Source organism: Macaca mulatta, chromosome 6 (assembly GCF_049350105.2).
Source record: "Macaca mulatta isolate MMU2019108-1 chromosome 6, T2T-MMU8v2.0, whole genome shotgun sequence".
NCBI classification, from domain to species: domain Eukaryota; kingdom Metazoa; phylum Chordata; class Mammalia; order Primates; family Cercopithecidae; genus Macaca; species Macaca mulatta.
Genome location: NC_133411.1, coordinates 122,126,227 through 122,148,303, shown reverse-complemented (window position 1 = coordinate 122,148,303; position 22,077 = coordinate 122,126,227). Strand labels below are relative to the sequence as shown.

General features: G+C 42.3%; 1 protein-coding gene across 3 annotated transcripts in view; it reads left to right on the top strand.

Moving 5' to 3' along the window:
• MCC (MCC regulator of WNT signaling pathway) overlaps positions 1–22,077 on the top strand; it is a 473,566-nt gene that overhangs the window by 279,503 nt on the left and 171,986 nt on the right. Inside the window, exon 1 of one of the 3 annotated variants that reach the window (XM_015140595.3) lies at positions 17,699–17,843. The exons of the other annotated variants lie outside the window; for them this stretch is intronic. The gene's annotated coding sequence lies outside the window, so the exon portion shown is untranslated. Of the gene's footprint in view, positions 1–17,698; positions 17,844–22,077 lie in introns of those variants that run through there. 3 annotated transcript variants of the gene reach the window in all.

Genomic DNA, 22,077 nt, shown 5'->3' with positions numbered 1-22,077 from the left:
CTGTTATCGTCTTTGTTTCAAAGCTAAACCATAAACTAAGTTCCTCCAAAAGTTAGTTTGTCCTGTGCCCAGAAATGGACAAAGACAGCTTGAAGGTTAGAAGCAAGATGGAGTTGGTTAGTTCAGGTCTCCTTCACTGTCTCAGTTACAATTTTTGCAAATGTGGCTTTACCCAGACGGGGATAAATGCAAACACATCTGTGTTCACCACTTCTATTCTCTTATTTTCTTTTATGACAACGTCTCATTGTGTCACCCAGACTGGAGTGCAGTGGCACGATCACAGCTCACCGCAGCCTTGACTTCCCCGGCTAAGGTGATTCTCCCACCTCAGTCTCCTGAGTAGCTGGGACCACAGGCGTGCACCACCATACCTGACTTTTTGTATTTTTGGTAGAGACATGGTTTTGCCATGCTGCCCAGGCTGGTCTCGAAGAACTCCTGGGTTCAAGCAATCCACGCGCCTTGCCCTCCAAAAGTGCTGGGATTATAGGCATGAGCCACCATGCCCGGCCTCACTGCTTCTTTTCTTTTAGTATTAGGTGCCATCTAAAAGTGTTTACCACGTCTATTCAACATTGCACTAGATATTCTAGCCAGTGCAGTAAGGCAAGGAAAAACAATAAAAGGCTTCCAGATCTTAAGAGGGAAATGTAAAATTTTCTTTATTCAAAGACAAAATAACTGTCTATGTAGAAAATTCTACAGAATCTACAAAGAAAACTGTTCTGTTAGGACTAATAAGTGAATTTTACATGGTTACCAGATACCAAGGAAATATAGAAAAAGCCATTGTGTTTCTGTATTCTAGTAATGAACAATCAGAAATTGAAATTCTGTAACAGTATCACAATATATCAAAAATATGAAATAACTTAGAGATAAATTTGATAACATGTGCAAGATTGTACACTAAAAAATACAAACATTAACAAAAGAAATGATCTAAATAAATGGAGCGAGCTGCTGTGTTCATAGATCAGAAAACTCAATGTTGCTATGATATAAATTCTCCCAACTGATCTATAGATCTCAATTAAAATCTCAGCAGATGTTTTGGTAGAAATTGACATGCTGATTCCAAAGTTAACATGGAAATGTAAAGGACTTACTAGCCAAATTAACTTAAAAAAATAATGAACTTGGAGGATGTATACTATCTAATTTCAATAAGGGGTTGGCACTGACTGGGAGGATGTTGTAAGTCACATTTATTTGTACCAAGTTGGTTGGGTCCTGCACCACATGGTGCAGGTGTGCAGTAAACAGTAGAAAATGGCATAGGAAAAACATTAGTGGGAGTCATTCTGAAGGGCAGGTTGGACTGGTTGAAGAGGGATCAATATTCTCCTCATAGCACTCCTCTAAACCTTCTCCAATATGGTTGAGGGACGTGAAATTTAGCCTTTAACATAGTTTCTGGCCTGCTGGGACTTTAAGAAAACAAACTTCACTTTATTATGGAAAGTTTCAGCCATATACAAAAGTAGTATAAGGGAATTCATTATACGGTCCTCCAATTGAGACCTATTATTGAAATTTTAAAGCAGTGATTACAGGCTATCAATAATATGCTATTACTAACATAATACAAAATTGTGTGTTTTTGAGATTCTGTTTTAACATCACCCTTTTTCAAATAAGTTATTAGGAAAATAAAAACACGTTAACACCAACTTTTTAGATACATTTGTGGTTAAACATAGCAGCTGATCATTGAATGTTAATTCCTGATTCTTGATGCTACTGACTTGTTATTGGAAGTCCTTGCAGGAGTTAAGGGCCCCCCAGGAAAGGCCTCCAGAATTCATTGCCAAGAGCCGTTTCCTTTAACTTCCTGTGTACAGAGACTGCACGGCACCTCCCAAACAATAGCTTCCAGACTTACTTGGTAACAGAACTCTTTGTTCAAATGAAATCTTCAGCACCCCAACATTTAAAATAACCCAGAAGGAAAAGCAGTGAACTTGTTATTATATTCTCGGGCATTTTATTCTGGGTTTGACAGCAAATATTTTATTGTTTGTAGAAACCTGGAAACTCTCTCAAGAGCCAGAGGACAGTTTAAAAACTGCTGTTTTACTGCATTTCTCTGTTATATCAGGAATTTTAAACATTTATTTTTTTAGACTCTTCACCTTTACTCCTATTCAAAACCAAAACAAAACATGGATTACATGTTGTCCACACGGTGTTGAGAATTTCTGTGGATATTCTTACTTCTGCATTATTTCAAAAACTATTCTTACAATGCGTCCCCTTCTGTTTGGAAGAATAGTTATTAATTTACATCTTTTATTTTGAAAGTAACTAACAATCTAAAACTGAGGACTTTTCCCCGTCTATCTTGCACAAAAGATATCACCAACATCATGTGCAAATCAAAGCCTTATGAACAAATTATTTTAAATGCCTGAGAGAATATTTGTATTCTAAAATCTGTATTGAGTTACATTTGTAATGTGAAAAAACAGCTTTCAAACTTATTTGTTCTTCTTGTTTAACGTTTTTTAACTCGCATAAATTGATATATACCCGTACTTTGGTGTTATGAAGTTCATTTCTACCTCTGGGCATTGTCTCATTAGTTGCACATGCACATGTGAGATTTGTAGGGCAGCACGAGAAAACCCTAATACACTTAACTGATTATTCTGACCCACCTTCTGCCCTCCTGGTTGAGCGGGCGGTAATGTCAGGAACAAGGAGGAGAATGCGGAGGCACTCAGCAGATCACACGGTGCCCTTTACCCTTGCCTGACATTCAGCTCTGCCCAGCCCCCAGCCCGCAAGCCCAGTGACAAAAATACCAGCCAATCTCAGGAAGCTGCAGACGTTAGAGATGTGAAAGAATAAAACTATTGAAGGCCAGGGCATGACTGCATCTACCCAGCACACATTTAGAGTTATTTATCCTAGCTGAGGCGATAAGCCAATGTCGCTTGTCGACTGTGCTGGTGAGTAAGAGAAGCTGGGTAAAAGGCTCCCCCACCTCTCCCACTCTCCATACTCCCCACAGTTTCCCACTCACACCCACCCCCCTGCAACCATCCTTCTGGCTTCTTAGGAGCCAGATGCTCACTTAGGATTTGTGGCTTCTTTCTAAACTAAACTATTTACAGTGTCTGGTCAACATGGGACAGATCAAACTGCAGAAAATACTGAGAAACTCTGTTTGAGATATGTGCGGCACACTTCCTCAGCCCCCAAAAATGTGTTGGAAGAGGAGAGGAACACACAGGCATGGTGTGCACACACACGTGCTCACGTCCTTTCTGAACCCTCAGTGTTTCTCTTGTCTCCTGGGATTAGATAGGATAGCATTTTCATGAGCAGTGCTCATTGGGCTCTGTCTGAATTCTCCAGTTTCACTCCAAAAGATAAACGACAGCGCCCCGGCCATCCGTCATAGTCATGTCATGCAACTGGAGCATCAGATTAGGGGCACAGGTGGAAGGCAGAGTTTCTGCTGATTAGCTTGGAACCCCACTTTCCTCCTTGATTCCCATCTCCTCCAAAAATTTTCATGTACCAGTAGAATCTGTTTTTTCCTTTTTGCTAAATGTGTTGGTATTACTCCCTATTTTTGTTTTGATGCATACAAAACTCAGGTATCTGTTCTAGTGCCCATGTGTTTACCTTTAAAGAAAGATGAAGTTTCATATGTACATTAGCTTAGAAAATAATATCTTTGCAATAATGAGGCTATAAAAAATCAACTTAATATTGTCCTTTTGATTATCAAAATGTCTAGTCTTCAAAATGTGTGCATTACATTCCAAGCTATGCGCTGTAGCTGAAAAAACAAATTATGGTAAATTCTATCAGGAAAAGAGAATTTACAGAACAGTGTGTTGATGCTTCAATTTAGTATCACCACTAGTGCTTTTTAACCGATGAATCTTTATGGGAGAGAGAGAGAAGCTCCTCCTTTAGCGTTCGATCTTTTGTCTTGAAGGATTAGTATTAATATAAGACCTAGCTGCTTGTTTTCATAATTTAAAATATGAAACTACCACCTGAATCAGGGATCCTGCTATGAAAGGATCAAGCGTGATGCTATAACATAGCTGAGACGACCCTAGCCATGTTCATTGTCAGTGTACTTGGAGCCTTAAAGGAGAAGACCTTGTCCATAATAATAATTGTTTCTACTTATTGAGCACCAAAATTGCTTGACAAAGGTAGTGGGCATGTTACACATATTATTGGTTTCACAGCCACCCTGTGAGATTGAGGAATTATTTCATTATCTCTATTTTGCAGAGGAGGCAACTGAGAGTGAGCACCTTAACTAAGATCCTACAGCTAGTGAATGGGAGTCAGACTTTCAGTCCTTATCCTGGTGGGAAATCCCCTATTCAGGGTTTCTACTTCGTCACCCATCTATAGACAAGTCAAAACTGATACAAAAGAATAGAAATTTCATCAGTTGAATGACCGTATTCTCACCAAGGGACTATGGCTGAGCCTTTAAATATAGTTATTTTAAAAATACCTTGTAAACACTCATCTACCTAGTTAATGTTTTTGATGGCTACTGTGTGCCTGTCACTATGCTGAGTTATGTCTGTAAGACATGGGCCTTGTCCTCAAGGAGCCCCGTGGGTTGGGGAAGACAGAAACGCTTACAGATTGTTTATACTATAGTTCACCGATAGAGGGATGTTCAGGGGCCATGAGAACCATCTTAGAAAGACAAAGAATGTGTCAGGTTAAGAAGCAGACTGACAGAATCCTGGGGAGCTAGTGTTCCTAGGACTGCTTATACCTTCATTGGACAGCAGAATAACAAGAGCCTTTCCAGTCACAGTCACAAAGGTAGGAAGGAAACCCATAAGTTATAATAGGTAGGGCAAGTGTTGGCAGACCTTTTCTGTAATGGACCAGGCAGAAAATATTATAGGTTTTGCAGGCTATATGGTCTCTAGTGCAGTTTCTTAATTCTGCCATTTTTGCAGGAAAAGCAACCATAGGCACTATGTAAATAAAGGGGGCATACCTATGTTCCAATAAAACTTTATTCACAAAAACAGATAGAAGGCCAGATTTTGCTCACAGGCCATGGTTTCCTGACCTCTGGAACAGGGAAAGGAGAAGGACTTGCCATCAAACAAGATATAACTGAGAAACAACAGTTTTGACTGAACAACAAAGCAGTTGGTGGTTTCTTTGAGAGATCAGAGTGTGGTCATTCCAGCCCCTACTAAGTGTAGGCATTTACTAAGTATTTGTAGAATGAATGACGAATGGCTTCCACTTGGCCTGGAGATAGTAACTGAGGCTCCCTGGTAGTGAAGGGAGAGGTAATGGGATACCACAAACTAGTCAACTAATAAAGAAAAGAGTGTTATTTATTATTTCTGGAAGCTGGGAACGTCCAAGATCAGTGAGCCAGCAGGCTCATTGTCTGGTGAGGTTCTGATCTCTGCTTGTAAGAGGGCTTGGATGCTGCATCCATAGGAGGGGAGGAACACTGTGTCCTCACGTGATAGCAGACAGAAGGGCAAGTCAGCCGAGCCCCCGCCAGCCCATGAACCCTGTTTTATAAGAGCCTTAATCCCATTCATGAGGGCAGAAGTCCTCATAACCTAATCACTTCCCAAAGACCAACCCCCACCCTTAACAACTATCACATTGGCCACTAAGTTTCAACATCTCAATTTCCATACCATCTCATATTCAAACCATAGCCAGCACTATGCTAAGAACAAAGATACACAGGAAAACAAGTCATAGTTGAGATCCTTTTTTCAACAGATATTAAGAGACATCTCTTAAGGTTCCATTCTAATCCACCCCCCACTCCCTGCCCACCAAGTTGTCTGAAGTCTAGTAGAGGAAATAAACTATTATACCAAGCAACTAACATACAGTGTAGTTGAACACGCAAGTCTGACGGCAGAGGCCTAAAGAGGAGGCATTCAGCTCTGCTTAGGGTTGTCAGCAAACGCTTCTGGAGGAAGTGATAGCTGAGCCCAAACTTAAAGGGCTGCCAGTAGCCAGCCAAGTAAAGGGTAAAGGGGGTGGTGGGAGAGATGAGGATTGTGTTCCAAGTAAGGGAAATGGTTTGTGTGCAAAACCCCAAGGGCAGGGTTGAGCATGGGGATTTGGAGGTTCAGCCTTATTGCAGGTTTTCCAGTAAGGCTGAACCAGGTGCCAGTAGAGCATGGGGAAGGTAGGAGGGGTTACAAATGGCATTGCGATGTGGGCTTTATCCTGATGGCAACGAGGAGCCATTGTCTGATATTTTTTACATGGAGAATGGGCAGGCCACCACATTAAACTTGAGCAAGGTGCGCTTGGCTACAGTGTGGAAAATGGCTTGGAGGGTATTGAGATTAGAAGTGGTAAGAACAATTAGCAGACCCAAGTGTTCTGGGAGGAGGATGCTGCTGACTTGAACTGAGTGAGTAAAGTTGGAGAGGTGTAGAGATTCAGAAGCCTTTAGGCACTGAAACTGATAAGGCCAGGGTTGGATGAAGAAGCTGAAGGAGTCACGAAACAAACTATAGGATCTCATGCCCTTCTATGATTTAGTACATGTCACTTTACATTTTAAGTATCTCTTAGATTCTCAAGTTTGCCTATAAGCTACTCAAGGATCTACCATTGTATCCATAGCAGCCAGTATAGGAGCGCAGCAAATGAACACGCAAGGCAACTCAGTTCATGGAGTTTGATTAAACAGAGTTCTGTGGATGTGGTGGAGAAGGGATCTCTGAGCAGAGGACTGAGCATGTGGTAGTGTCTCCCCACTGGGATGTGGCCTGGTGGCTGAGTGGGGCTGTTTCTCAGCTCCGTTGTTCTTTGTGGCTTTGAAAGCAGGCCCAAGGGAATGAGAGGAGGGCATTGGCTGTAGCCCAGGACGCTTTTCATGGCTGAAGTTGGAGCTGCTCAGTGTGTGGCCTTGGGTTTTTGTTAATTCACACCACCGTGCATGACCTTGTATTTTAAGTCCGGAATATGGGGACGGGTAGGAGGAGGGAGATGAGAGAGACAATAATACCATTGCAAAAAACATCAGTCCTACGAATTCTGGACTTGGCTGATTGGGTCCCTCGTGTTGTGTTTTATGCATTAGGAATGAGGAGGACTTAGGAAGTGGAGAAAAACAATAAATGATGCACCCTGCAGGGAAATTCTTTAGTGCTGAAAAGGACTTAAGGATTAGCTGATTTGTCCTCTTTCGGACAAAGTAGCTTTGGGTAAGTGAATTACAGAATTCTAAGTGACAGAGGCAACAAAGGGAAGTTGTCATTCACTGTGAGTGGGTATGAAAGAGAGCACGTGTCAGGAATTAGAAACCGACCTTACTTTTTAGGTAGGCAGCTTCAGAAACAGGGAAGTAGAGCTACTGTGCCCACTACTCTCAGTACTGAAAAGAGCCCTGAGCCTGCCTTTTCTCTCTTACCAGCGTGCTTTGACGTGAGGTTGTCAAAGCCATGGACCGCTTGTCAGTGTAAGCAGTCTACCTTCCATCATTAAGGGTCCAGGCAGTCTTCAGGTTATGTCGTCGTTCTCTTTTATGACTAGATATTTTTATTAGGACACTGCTTACTGTGAAGTGCCTGAAGGGTCATGGTGGTTATGAGCCTTTACTGAAAGCCATGAACACTGTGAGACCATCATGCCTTTGCATTCCACATGGCATCTGTTTATACAACAGATTTCTTTATCTCCCCCTTCCGAGCCTGCATGGCACTTGTAACTCTTAGGGCAGTGTTCACATTCTGCTTAATATTTTAACACCTTGTGATATTTCTTATTAGCCTGCTAAACTTAGTTCCTCGAGGCCTCTGATTGCTTTAATGTTTATTCCTAGTTCTGTGAGCATATGTTTTCAGTGCAAGGTTAGAGAGGTATGTAGAGGGTTCGCAGAAAGTTGCAGAGACCCTAGGAAGAGGCAGATAGGAGCTGCAATGGCATTGCATGTGATAGCAGCACTTTTGCTTATCAAAATCCTGTAGATAATGGTCTGGGTTCTTCTACAATACAGGTCAAGGGCCATTTTCACGGGAAAGCAAGCCTTGCAGAATAGAATTTAAAAACGCGCACAAAAAAACCAAGTACACTTTGGAAAGAAGAAGGAACACTGGAACCAGAGAGAACATGCGTTTGAAGTAATTAAAGTAAATGACAGATAAAGAAGCATCAGGGCTGGATGAGAATGAAAGGTATTAGTAGGCAGGAGGGCAGCTTAAGGAGCTGGAGCAAGGTGGGTTTTGTTCTTGTCTGTATTTCATCCTTTTAGCCATAGTTAGAGGGGGAGTGACATCTTGTGCAATTTAGAAAGCACAGGAATGCCTCCCTGTGAGCCCCTCGTGGGCAGGAACTGAGTCTTACCCAGTGTTGTGTTCTCTGTGGCTGGCACCGTGTCTTGACGTACAGTAGGTGTTGGGGAGTGAAGAGAAGGAAGAGCACCTTCTCATCTCCTTGGCTTAAGAGGTTGGGAAGTGAGAGAATAAAATTGCAGCTGGTGTTGCCTAAAATGGTAGAGAATTTCGTGTTTGAGTATAGTATTGGCATTGTACAATAAACGTGGCTGTATCTAGAGGCTTGCATTTTTTGTCAAATGTGTGTGTAACAACCAAGAATGTTAACGTTATAGTGAAGCTGTCTGCAATGTGAGATCTTTTTTTTTTTTTTCGGTGTGAGATGCGGCTGCATGTGGTAGTTGAATGCTTTCCAAGAATGGTATGAAGCCCTCTCTGCGGCCTCTCCTGGAGTGGAGCCAGGTCATGGAGCTTTGTCTGGCGGTGGCTGTCAGCAACAAATGTCCATGTTCAAAATATCTAGGGATTCCAGATTAGTGAGAAAGAAATGTGTATCATGCTGCTTGGTGTAGAGAAAGGGGAATGGCTTTTTCTTGCCTTTGAGTATTAGATAGGTGTGTATTGTCTATATATGAATTGATAAAGATTGGTTATATATGTAATGTATGTACCAACATAATTTTATTTACTAATTTGTTATTATTGAGAGAACTAGTGGAATGTTAGTTATCAAACAGCCATTAGTTTTTAAATGCCAGACCTTAGTAAAATTCACTTGACTATGCTGCAAATACATAGTCTTTCTATAATTGTCTGGGATCTTACTGCATCCTAGAGATATTCTCTCAGGGAAGCCATGTATTGCGTGTGTTTGAAAATGAGAGGTACTTTACTGCGTGTGTGTGTTTAGGTTCTGATTTAATAAAAATGCATTGTATTAAAAACTTGCTTTTTCTCAGGCATGTGTCACACATAACTACTCCAATTTTTCATGCTTCTAAAAATGTTAGAGTTTTTATTTGTTTCTAATAAACATCTTCATTCAAGTGTGCTAAAAACGAACCTCTAAGCCAATTTGTTTATTTTTAATTAAGGGGAGTTTTAGGATAACCTCCAGTAGTTGACATAATGAGTTGTAGGTCTCCTCCTTCAACTGTGTTCGCACATACAAAAGTACACATTTACCAAATCCTGCTATTTATATAAACATCAATTACATAAAAAGCAGTCACTGAGCATGTGTTCTGAACTTCAGATATGCTGACAGTACCTTACATGAAAAATTCACATGGAGCAGGATTCCTTTAACTTTGTCAGTATTAGGCGACAGGAACCCTCCAAGCCAGTGGCTGTGCAGAAGATTGTTTTAGAATCAAGCTGCAAGCACCATTGCACAGAGTAAGGCTGGGTCTGTCAGGTTCTTTCATATCTCTGTCATCCACAGGTGGAGTGCCCAATGCTACATGTCTCAGTCTGTTTGGGCTACTATAACAACATGCCATAAGCTGGGTGGCTTATAAACAACAGAAATTTCTCACAGTTCTGAATTTCTGGGAAGTCCAAGATCAAGGCGAGAGCAGATTCAGCATCTGATAGGGCCCTGCTTCCTGGTTTATAGACGGCCACCTTCTCACTGTGTCCTCACATACTAGAAGGGACAAGGGAGCTCTCTGGGTTCTATTTTATAAGGGCACTAATCCCATTCATGAGGGTTCCACCATCATGACCTGAGCACCTTCCCAAGGCCCACCTTTTGAAATCATCACATTGGGGATAAGGATTTTAACATGAATTTGGAGGAGACACAGTCAGTTGATAGCATCATGTTAATAGGCAATCCACATATCTCTAACACCACTAATTTCACCAGTGAGAAGTCTTTTCTAACCTCCACTGAGTTAATTTACAAAGCCTTTATAGTTGAGGGAAGGTGAAGTGGCTGTCTCTAGAATGATGATGCCTTCTGATGAGCATCTTTCAAATGTCAGCAGAACATCTTTGGAGTACGTAAGTAGGGTAAGGTAGGGTGAGGGTAGATCTTAGCTCCTGGAAAATAGGTTAAAAGTGACAGAGCCATGTCCTGTTGCCTATGCAACACTCTTTCAAAGTAAATTATTGTTCATATAATCCTATCTTTACTGGATATTAACTTTCTACCTTTAGGGAGCTTCCCTGGTAGCATCAACCTTGGTTTCTCCTTCTTCCTATATTCATTCATGTCATGTATGGCTGAGTACCTGGGTTCATGTTTCCCCCAGACATCCTCTTTCCTTCCACCTCTGCGAATTCGACCTTCAGATTTCTCATCGCACCTGTACTTGATCATTCTCAGTCCCTTTCTTAATCCCAATTGCACCGAGTCTGGGGATACACATTTATCTCATACACTGGGTGTCCCATACTGATCATGGTTTTATGTGTGTGTTGGGGGAAGATGTTGTTAGGCTTATATTCCTCATGTTCTAGACTAAAACAGAAGGTTTAAAATACAGGCTTCATACGCATTTTCTAAACTACCCCCCAGTTTAGCAGAACACCAAACTTGTATTAGCACAGAATAAATGTTTAAGAGAGAGAACTGGGAAGGAAGAGAGAATATGGGCAAATTATGGGAAGATATATTTAGAGGCCCTCTAATTCCTGTTTAGAGTCACTTCTCTGGGAGGGGAAACTCGTGCTGTTGAGGGTTTAAAGCTTCACTCCCCACCCACAGCTCTGTCACCACACTCCCTGCCCTACTTTATCCCTGTGCTAATGTCAAATGTGTGCTACAAGAGTCTAATGAATGTCATAGGGTAGATCACATTGTGGCTGCAGTGAGAAGAGAAAAACAACACTCAAACATAGGTCCTTTAAGTCAGGCGGAGACCATATACAAATCTGATCACTCTGATAGATGGTTTTAAGCATGGATGCCATTTTTATAAGCAAAAATGAAATAGCACTCTAGACACATCATTTATAAATTTAACAAGAGTTATTCCTCTCCCCCCTTTTTGTTTTGCTTTTGTTTGTTTGTTTTGGTCAGACTTGGTGTTTTTCTTTTTAAAGAGTAAATAAGATGAATGCAATGAGAGCCCAACCATAAACGTGACATCCCAGGAAGCAGGAATGGCCATGGAAGGCTCCTGACCCACTGACACTAGGAGCTACAGTCTAATGTTTGAAAACAGGTACGTTCCTGTTCTGAGTTCAGTGGTGTCTTGGAGTGAGAACAAACATACCTTGCTTTTCGCTTGACAACTGAATATAAAATACTTTCCCAGAAGAAATTCCTGTACTGGATCTTTACAATAAAATTATTGCAGCCATAAAAGTAGTCCCGTATCCAAAGCCTGATGGAAATCAGGATAGGTCAAAAATAAAGTGTATGCGTTCTGTCATCTTTCTATTTCCTCTGTAGGCTTTACGGGCTGGGTTTGGAGGAACCCAGTGGAATTGCCATTGGCACTATCTGATGTTTTGTAATGTTGCTTAGGCAGAGCATGACTGACTGGGGAGCCATTGATATATGACAATTGGGAGCAATAACATTTTGAGAATGGAAATAATTTTTGAAGCCTTCTTCTGAGGCATTTTAATAAGTCTGTTTTTTACAACTTTAGGTAAACATGTCAACTATTCCCTAAAATCAGATGAGTTTTTTAATGCTCGAATTAATGAATTGCTTAGAGCATGAGTCTTGGAATGTAAGAGCCTCTCAGGAGAACCCAGACTGTTGATACAGAATATAATCTCTGTTGGACATAGAGCTTCTGTTAAGACTTTATTTGTGAGAGATGATGTTTAGAGAAGGTAATTTAAGAGATAGCCTGTACCAATTTACTTTTTGAAGTTTTAGGATCAATCCTTGGATGAAATTAGACCACTATAGGATAGCAATATACACTATGGCCCATAGCCCCTCAAAGAATGGCTTCAGGATCTAACCTTGGTGTTAGGCCTCTGAATTTTCTAGCGAATTGTAATAGATTAGGAGCATAAGAAATCCACATCTACGTTTTTGTGGCCACAATGTTGGGGACATTGCCTTTCAGTAATACAGTGAGGAACTGTAATTCCTCAGGTAAGAGTGTCTCTCTAAAGCTTTAAGAAACAGAGATATTTGGTTTTTTTCATGATACTCTTACTAGCTGAATTTTCTGTGACTCCTCTTTGCCTCAGTTTCTAGAAAACTTAAAAACACTTAGTGTTCTATTTTGGCATGATAGCAACTGCATTGTCTCATGATTCAAAGCCTTGTTTTTTTGTTTTTTCCAGTTTCTTCACCTCGCATTTCAGATAGTAATGGAAGTCTCATCCCATCTCGAAGAACCTAGTTCTTTGAGAAAGAAAGTCACAAGTACCATTACCCAGAGGACCTGGTCCTACATTTTTTTATGCGAGGCAGCATCCTGAGGCAGGGAGAGCCTTCCATGAGTCCAGCTGCACACAGCTTTTGGGTGCTCTTGAAGGATGGTGGTTTTCTCCTGCAGTAGTTCAAGGCACTCTGTAGAAAGGAATCAGTCTTGTCCATCAGGGGAACAGATAGGTGCCAACTTCCTTCTCACAAAGCGTGCCATGTAAGGGATTGATTTGAACTAATTATCCAGCTTACAAAGTATCATATCTGGTGACTGTGATACGTCACTGTGATAGGTATTGAAGATACATATCTTCAGCAGCAGAACCTATTTCAAAAGTGCAGCCCACCTTGGCTATATCTCTGTTTTATGCAGATTGGCTCATGTGGCTACCAGGTCAGTTGAGAGGATGAATGGACAGGAAGTTGTAATCATCGTACAAAGTGGAAAGTATGGGGTTATTATCTGTGCTACCTTTGGCAAGCAGATATTGCATATGAGTAAACATTTAGCTGGATAATTTCCCCCCTTTAAGTGAATGGTGAAGGCAGACATGATTGAAGTCCGCAGTAGCTCAGGCCCCACCTCTGCTGATGAGAGTAGAGTTCTCATTCAGCAGACCACTTTAACGTGGCCTCTAGGGGAAGGACTTTTCACTTTGTTACCAAAGGACATCATGTTAAGGTTCTGTTTATAGGTGTGTTTCTCTTAAGCTGTTATCTCTAGCTAGGATCAGAGTGGACCATTGATATGCCTCATTTCACTCAGTAGGTGTAACTCTGAAAAGGTGTGTGAGTACAATTTTTGTAAATATGCTCATATTTTAAGTGCCCTAGGAAAACCCTTTATTCAAGGGAGCCCTGCTGAGAATCATTTTGTAAAGTGCTGGGCTCACTGTATGCGTTGGATAACTACATGGATGGATAGATGAAAAGAACAAAAGAACAAAAATAAGTATTGTTTTGTAAGAACAATCATTAAAGTCATTCTCTAAGATTTGGTTCTTCGAGATACACTGCCCCGCCCACCTCACCCCCCACCCGCCACCATGGAGGATAGGTGTCCCCAGACCTTGCTCTCATAATAGCCTTCAGGTGTCTCTGTCATTGCCTTGTATTAATGCTAATAAAAATAGCTAATACATACCGGATGCTTACCACGAACAAGATCCTGTGCTAAACATCTTTCCTCTGCCATCTCATTCAGTTCTCCTGACAATCCTGTGAGATGAGAACACTGCTTAAAGGGGCAGAATGATTTGCCCACAGGTGCATAACTAGTAAACAGTGAGGTCTGGTCTCAAATACAAATCTGTCTGATTCCAAAGTTTCTACCTCCAAATTCATGTGTTTGTAACATTTTTGTGTGGATATGTGTCCCCTAGATGCTAGCTCTTTGGAAAAAACTGAACTCTGTTTTACATATCTTTGCCCCCTTGGTTCCAGCCATAGTGCCCAGTACATAAAGGCTCTTATTTGAATTAATGGAGTAAGAAGGAGGACCAAGATAGTGTTGGGAAGAACTGGGTTCTACTCTAGTTCTGGTGCTAGATGAATCATTTCATCTCTCTGTAGTACCACAGAAATTAAGGGTAATGACCCCTGTCTTGCGTACATCACAGAGCTGTTGTCATGATCAAATGAGAGAAAGCTTATGAAAACTGTAAGGGGCTATACAAATATTAAGAAGGATTCATAAAATAAATTACCTAATTTACTTACTTTGTAAGTGCAAGATGATTCAAGACTGGGGTTCCTCAAAGTGCCTGAAAATTTTATTTTTATTTTATTTTATTTTTGAGACAGTCTCGCTCTGTTGCGCAGGCTGGAGTGCAGTGGTGCAATCTTAGCTCACCGCAACCTCTGCCTCCCAGGTTCAAGCGATTCTTGTACCTCAACATCCCAAGTAACTGGGATTATAGGCGTGAACCACCACGCCTGGCTAATTTTTGTATTAGTAGAGATATAGGGTTTTGTTATGTTGCCCAGGCTGGTCTTGAACTTCTGGTCTCAAGTGGGAGGCCTGCCTCAGCCTCCCAAAGTGCTGGGATTACAGGTGTGAGCTACTGGGCCCAGCCCAAAAAGTTTAAATATTTGGAAAATAATTTGCCTGAGGAAAGGACAGATTTTTATAAAGCCAGGGGGAAAAAATTGTCAAAGATAATTTTTAAAGTTCTATGGTATATATACACATATGAGTAAATGGGTGAACAATAGGATTCCGTTTAGGGGGAAAAACATCCCAAGGTAGTGAGTATACACTGGGTGGGGCATCCGAGGTCCAGGGCACTCAGTAGAGCTTGGATGCTGCGTTTCTTGGGAAAGTGCCTCCACCTTGCCACCAGGCCTCAGTTTTCCTCTCTGTAAAATGAGGTGTTTGGAGTCAGTGACTGCAAGCCCCAGTGACCTGTCATTCTGAACTTCAGTCTTGGAGCAGTCCTGCAGGATTGAGTTGTCCAGTGGTGTAGCTGTCACTGCTCACTGCAGATGCCAGCACACAGTGCTTGCTGCCAACTTCAGGCTTCTCACCGTGCTCACAAAAGGGCTAGGCAGTGAAGCAACAGGAAAGGACCCATCCCTGTGGCGTGGCTTCAGGAGCCTTCTATAGGAATGCCCTGGCCCCCAAAGCTGGTCTATGCACTGCGGCGACTGAATGTCACTGTTAGCCCCATTCGCTCTGGCTTCAGTCATCTTTCTTGGGAGAATGCTCTACCTACCTATGCCACCCCTTATGGTGTCACTAACCGCTCATCTCTAATCCGCTGACTTGAAACTTAGACTCCCCTTATTTAAAGCAAATAATATATTTTTCTGTAGTGTAACATAAAAATACTCCTTAAGACTTTCTTTCAACCTTGGAGCTATTCATGCTTTTAAAACATAGTCTTTGGTAAGAACGTGCCCTCTGATAGCATCGTCAGTTTTGTAATGTTTATCTTCAAATGCATTGCTTAAGTTTCCTGTTGACCCTGGTAGATACACAGAGCAGGTATGACTGTCTGCATTTTACAAATGCAGCCTAGAAGAGGAAGGGAAGCCCCGCAAGGGACATGGCAGAGCAGGGGCTCAGACTTTGTTTTCTCCATCCTGTTTTGTTTACCTTCTCTGGGATACGAGCCCACATTCCATACCTGACCACCAGGTCAGTCCCATTTAGTAAGCAAGCAGGGCAGGTAATGTTCTCATTAAAGCTGAGTAAATTAAGGCTCAGAAGTGAAGCTCCTTGCCTCTAGACCTTTAACTGTTTATTCTAGATCTCAAACCCACCTCCTCTGATTCTTAGATCCTGCTCTTCTCACTGTGTTAGCCCTTCCTGTGAAAGCTGCAGGCTGGGTCCTCCAACATCAAGGGAACTCATTGAGAAAAATACCAGTAAGGCAGGGGTGGAGGGAGAGGGAAAGGGAGGAAAAGATGGAGACTGGCATGTGAATTACTTGCTTCCTTCACCAAGAGTAGGAAGCAGTCTTTGGTGATGGAATTCTCTGTGGCTTTGGCTATAAAACCAGCCCATAGCCCAAACTCCCTGCATTAGCCCTGTCATCTGTTGAATACGGGGGAGTTACGGGGTTCCACTTTTCATTCTAGGTGTTTGGCTGTTTTCTGTATTATTCATATTTGCATTGTTCAATTGTTGGATATAAAAGTAAGACTTCAAAACTGATTCAGTTTAGTTTTCCAGACTAATCCACCTTGAATTTGGGGTCTGCTATCTGACAAATGGCAAAAGGTATTTTGATCAGAAGTACTTGTAATTACCCTCCCCTGTGATCATAACCATGGGACAGAGAACAGCTTTGGAATGGCTCTTCCCTTGCGCAATTTCTCCTGGTTTCCTGCCAGCCATGCTTTTCTGCTTGGAGCATTGCCTCTGCAGCTCAGGGCCTGCTCACTCGCTCCCTGGCATTTCACCTCAGATATTCTCCGCAGCACCCTCAAATCTGCCTAACTGCATTGAACAGAGACGAGAGAACAGAGACATGGTGAAATGAGCATCAGGTATTTTAATATTAAAAATAAATTTTATTTGGTGCATATTGTTTTAGAATTTTATTGCATTTCTGAGGGAAAGAGATTGAATTTTAAGGAGCTATCCTCACAATTTTAGAACTAAAAATCTGTATTTCAAGCTCAATCAATAGAGCTTTTCTGAGGAAGGGAGCTTTGTGTGCAAAGGCCTTAATCTGCTGTGTGATGGCTTCATTACTTCACATTTAGTGCTAGAAAGAGGCTTTGTGATGATTTTAAGTATGCCCTGGCCTTCTTGTTCTTGTCCATAATGCTGATGAAATAGTTTTCGCAAACCCTCAAGACCATTCTCTAGTTACTCCCACTCATCTCCTTGACCGTGTTTGTAGGCTTTATACTCATTCCTCTTGTTCATCTCAGCTGCCCAGAAAGGCTGTGGATAGAGACCAGTGTGATAAAAATTGCAGGAAAAGGAAGGATGGAAAAGTAGGGGATATTGAGCCTGTACTCAGTTTGGCATCTGGCATCTCTCCTCAAGTTTGGTTTACTCTTAAGAATCTGAATGGGCAAAGTTAAGAACCAATATTGGTGACTTTTTAAAAGCCTTCTTATGAATTATATCATGCTTAGTCCACATTAATCTGACAATGAGATGCCATGTTGCCTTGTCCTGGATTTATGGCAAAGAAATCTAATAGCAAACTTCATACATCTGGTATCTAGAGCTCATCTTAATCTGTCATTTCACATGTAGCCTTTATTTGTAATATTTTGATTACTGCATGTGTGTAAGATCCAGCGTTGTTTTTTCATTCTGGTGGCTTGCACGGCGCCTGGTTGAGCGGTTGAATGTGGGTTTGCTTTGTTAAAGCCACAAACTTTGGCAGCGAAATAATCACACCAAGTGATCCAGCTTATCTTGACTCTTCTGTAAATAGTATGCGCTCGGGGAGTATTCGGTGGCCCCCTGGGCAGGTCAGCAAAGTGGTTGTGAGACAGAGTAATCTGGTCTGGGCCGTGCTGAAAGCTCTTATTGATATGGGATTAGTCTCGGTGGAGACAACGTGCTGTCACATGGGCATCAGTGCGATTGAGAGGAGTGAGATCTGAGGCCGGTGGGGGAGGGACGGCGCTGAGTCACTGAGTTCATTAAAAGGCTACTGAACAGGCGTGCGGCAGGCAAGACCAACCCTGGACTGTGCCTCCACCACACCCATCCCCACACCTCTTGGGCAAGGAGGACCAGAGCGCGTGACGAGGTAGGAGCACAAGCCAGGGAACTGGCTCAGCTCACAATGCCTGTCTACCTCTTGCAGGTTCAGGCCCCTGGGTAGATTCTTGGTGGGGCAAGAGGGAGCCCTGGCTGAAATGAGGGAACCCTTGTATTCCCCAAGTCCAGCCCCCGGTCCCGAGTATTGATTTCTCTACAAATGGGAAGGGGAGTGTTCACCAAAAGACTTCCTGGCTTGGTGGCTCAGAAGTTCTGAAAGGAAAAATTGTGTGCGTTTTACTGGTAGCCAGCAGTCAAATATTATTTTGCCAGATTGGGTGCAATTTAAAGTCACATCTAAACTTGGCATTGAGCAGGCATTGTTGATTGGGTTGAGAATATGTCAAGTCCCTGTTGTAACACGGACACCGTGTAGTTCAAAAGTCTGAAGTTTCTATACTCCTAGAAAAAGTGTGTTTTTGTTGTTCGTTTTTTTAAAGGGCAAACTTTCATCTGCATTGGGGCTGAGGGGAAAGTAGAAGGTATTTGGGGGCTGGGGAATGGGAACAGAAGTCATAAAGTCTAATAAACTGTCTCGCCTCTGTAAGCAGAGGCTAATTATGTGTTGTTTGACTTAAGTTTTTCCCCAGTCTTAGACATCTAACATACCTTGTGTGTATAAGCGTGTGTGTTTTTGCATCCCCTGCAAATACACTGTCGGCATATCTGACTGACTGCTAATACATGAACATGTCCAAAAGAATGACAATGATGAGCCTGTAGGCTAACAATGCATTGTCAAAACAGATTGGCAGCTGGCAGTAACTGGAGAAAACCTTTCAAAGTAAACCCAGTGTCGGAGCTACCCCAGTGTAGGTTATCAGTCCTGGAGAACAGATTTTGGCAAATCTAGATGAAGAGTGGCTGCTTGGCCTAAACAAGTTTTTTAAGGGACTAGTAAAAAGTCATTTCCCATAGAAGCTCTGTGTGCACTCCAGCAGAACCCCGGGATTGCTTTGTTTTGAGATTCTTCCCCTATCCTTCCTTTTGTTTTTTCCCTTTTGCAAAACTGAACATTGAATCAGTTAATCACAATTTATTCAGACGTGTCTAAGGCAAGAAAGGCAGACAGCAGATTTTGGTGGCTTCGGTTAACGGGGACATTTGTAATGGAGGCTGAGGTCAAGCAGGTTCAGGGAAGGAGGAAAGCCTGTGTGGTAAAGGAAAGCTTGCTGTTGACTGGGTTGTGCTGGCAGCCAGTAAAAACTAGGAGGGAAAGAGGAGCGATGAAAATGGGGTCGTGGGGTCGTTCCTGGCTGCTGTTGCCCCTTTATTGGCTGGAGTGACTGTAGCCTGCCTGACAGCCTGTTACTTGGCCGGACAGGAAACCACTTCATTCCTGGCTCCCCTGTTCTCAATTAGCCTAAGTGTAAAAACTTGCTTGATTTTAATCTCTCCCTCTAGCAGAGTAAGACTTTTCCCCTTTAAGGAGAAAGGAATGTTGTCTTGGGCATTAATGAACCTTTACTAAGCCAGCCTTCCTGCATAATTAAATTACTTTGAAGTTATAGGAGCACCTAAAAATCAAGGCTTGACATAAAATCTAGAGCATATTTTTAAAATTTCTTTCAAGTTTTCATAAAAGTTTGGAAAATGAGGATATCAAAACAGCATTGACTCTGAAATGCAAGAAATATGTTTAGCAAAACCTATAGCTGGGGAGAAAAGCAAAAGCTAGTTGGTTCTCGGGTTTTTTAAGTCACCAAAAAGGAGCCATTGGATTGGGGCTTCATCTGACTTCGGGCCCTAGATTTATGGAGGGTGGGATACCACACTGCAGTAGGCCAGTAGTTTGTTTTTTTTTTTTGAGACGGAGTTTTGCTCTTGTTGCCCAGGCTGGAGTGCAATGGTGTAATCTCAGCTCACTGCAACCTCTGCCTCCTGGGTTCAAGCAATTCTCCTGCTTCAGCCTCCCAAGTAGCTGGGATTACAGGCGCCCACCACCACGCCCAGCTAATTTTGTATTTTTAGTAGAGATGGGGTTTCTCCATGTTGGTCAGGCTGGTCCCAAGCTCCCGACCTCGGGTGATCCTCCCACCTCGGCCTCCCAAAGTGCTGGGATTGCAGGCGTGAGCCCCTGTGCCTGGCCGGGCCAGTAGTTTCTTATTTCCAGTTCCAAGCATATGGAAGGATACATCGGAGGCTTTTTCCCCCTGTGTAAGGGGTTCCGCGTAATAATTTAACTGAATGTTTGATCTCAATCCATCATACCCCAAATAATCTGCAGATCACCTATGGCAGAATGTTAACCCTTTACCACATGGTCAAGTTAGGGTTCAAGAAAAGCCAAACACATTGAAAGATTTTTTTTGCCTAACAAAAGCCCTTCCCTGCTTCTGGCACAGCACCAGTTTCCCACAAGCTGAGGTGTCTTCGGGCCTCACTGCTGGAATCACCTACAGGTAGCCACCTGGGCACCATCTGGTTTCAAACCCCCTTATTTGCTCTGTCTTTGAAATTTCTCTTTATCTCCGGGGATAGATTCTTTTGCTTATAAGGTTGGCTTGGCTTTTGTTTGCTTTTTAATTTAAGTTGTATCCAACATTTCCGTATGTTTCTCAATGGAGAAGGGGCTTCCTGTATCAACTCAGTCTGCTTGCAGACCTGAGGTCTAGCCTAAGTAAGTGGAACAGGGAAGTTCAATATGGGAGAATGTTTTTTAAAGTTGAGCCAGATAGTCTTGGTGTTAGAAGGAACCCCTACCACCACTGTTTCATGTATAGTCTTCTGCTTTCTCACAGGGAGGGGATCTGCAGGCAGGCAGTGATGTATCCTCACAGCAACTCATGGTTCACTGTCAAGTCATCTTGACCCACAGAGCTGCTGTCCTGAACCCTCCATCTGAATGGCTTTCATGGAACAAACTATACTTGCCTGTTGCTGTATTTGCCTGAGATCATGTTTCCTTTATAATTTCAAATTCATGATGTTTACTACTTACAGACTACACATATATAATGAGATTCCAGCTCCTTTTTATTTTTTCCTATTAGGTTTGAAATCCGTTCCTTCTGTGGTAACCTATTGTATTTACTGTCTTCCACTGCATCTGGCATATAAATTTTACCTAAGTGTCTTCCTCCACTTTCCAAATTCCACATGAAAACTTACCTTGTCACTTTGTCCATGGCAAAACTCTTCCCACCCGTGCTCATGAGATGCCCTTTCTTCCCAGGTGGGAGCCATCATTCTAGTGTCTCACACACGGTTTCTAAAAATAAAAATTCTGTTTCAGATTCCCATGTGTGTTGCTTGGCCACTTTTATCTTTCAAAATCAATAGCCTCCACCTGGAAAAAGCCAGAAAAATATCCCCCTTGGGTTTCAGGGTTGTCGTCAGAAAGTTCAGGATGTTTGGAGTGGTGTCACTCATTCCTGTGAAAATCAGGCATGGAGAGGAGAGGATGGTATTAGCCTTGGTGGTCTGTTGCATTGTTCTCTCTCCTTGGCCTCATTTACTTCAGCTAGTTGGCAATCACTGGGGAATAATGATCTCATCCGCGTGGGGATGCAATCCAACTGCCTTCACCCCATTCACCATTCTACCGCAGCGTCCTTAGACTATTCTATGGCCCATGGCACGCAGTGTCTGCTGCAGTGCTGCTGATTCAGATTCATTCACTCTCCAATCCTAGTTTTAACTCTTTAGATAATCCTTTTGAGAATCTGGAAGCAGCAAACCTTCCTCCCAGAAAAAATACATACAATTTTGTGTCCATTTTCAGGGATTAGCACATCTTGTCTTTCAAAGTAAGTGGACTCCAGGTTCAGGACCCCTTATATAAACTACCCACACTGTTTTTAGACTTGGCAATTTAGCTTACTACATGTGGTTTCTATTATTGATTCCGCAAAGAGGGCCTTACTCCTTTTCTGTGTGTCTTGTGGTTTTATATATTATTTACACTCAGACCTCAGGTAACACAGTACTAGATTAGTCATGGTCCTTGGTTCACACTTAACACCTGTCCCTGCAGGATGCTCTTCTATTGATTTCATTTCATTTCTTTCTTTTTTTTTCCTTTGGATACGGAGTCTCACTCTGTCACCTAGGCTAGATGGAGTGCAGTGGCATGATCATGGCTCACTGAAACCTCCACCTCCCAGGTCCAAGAAATTCTCCTGCCTCAGCCTCCAGAGTAGCTGGGACTACAGGTACACACCACCATGCCTGGCTAATTTTTGTATTTTTAGTAGACATGGAGTTTTACCCAGGTGATCCGC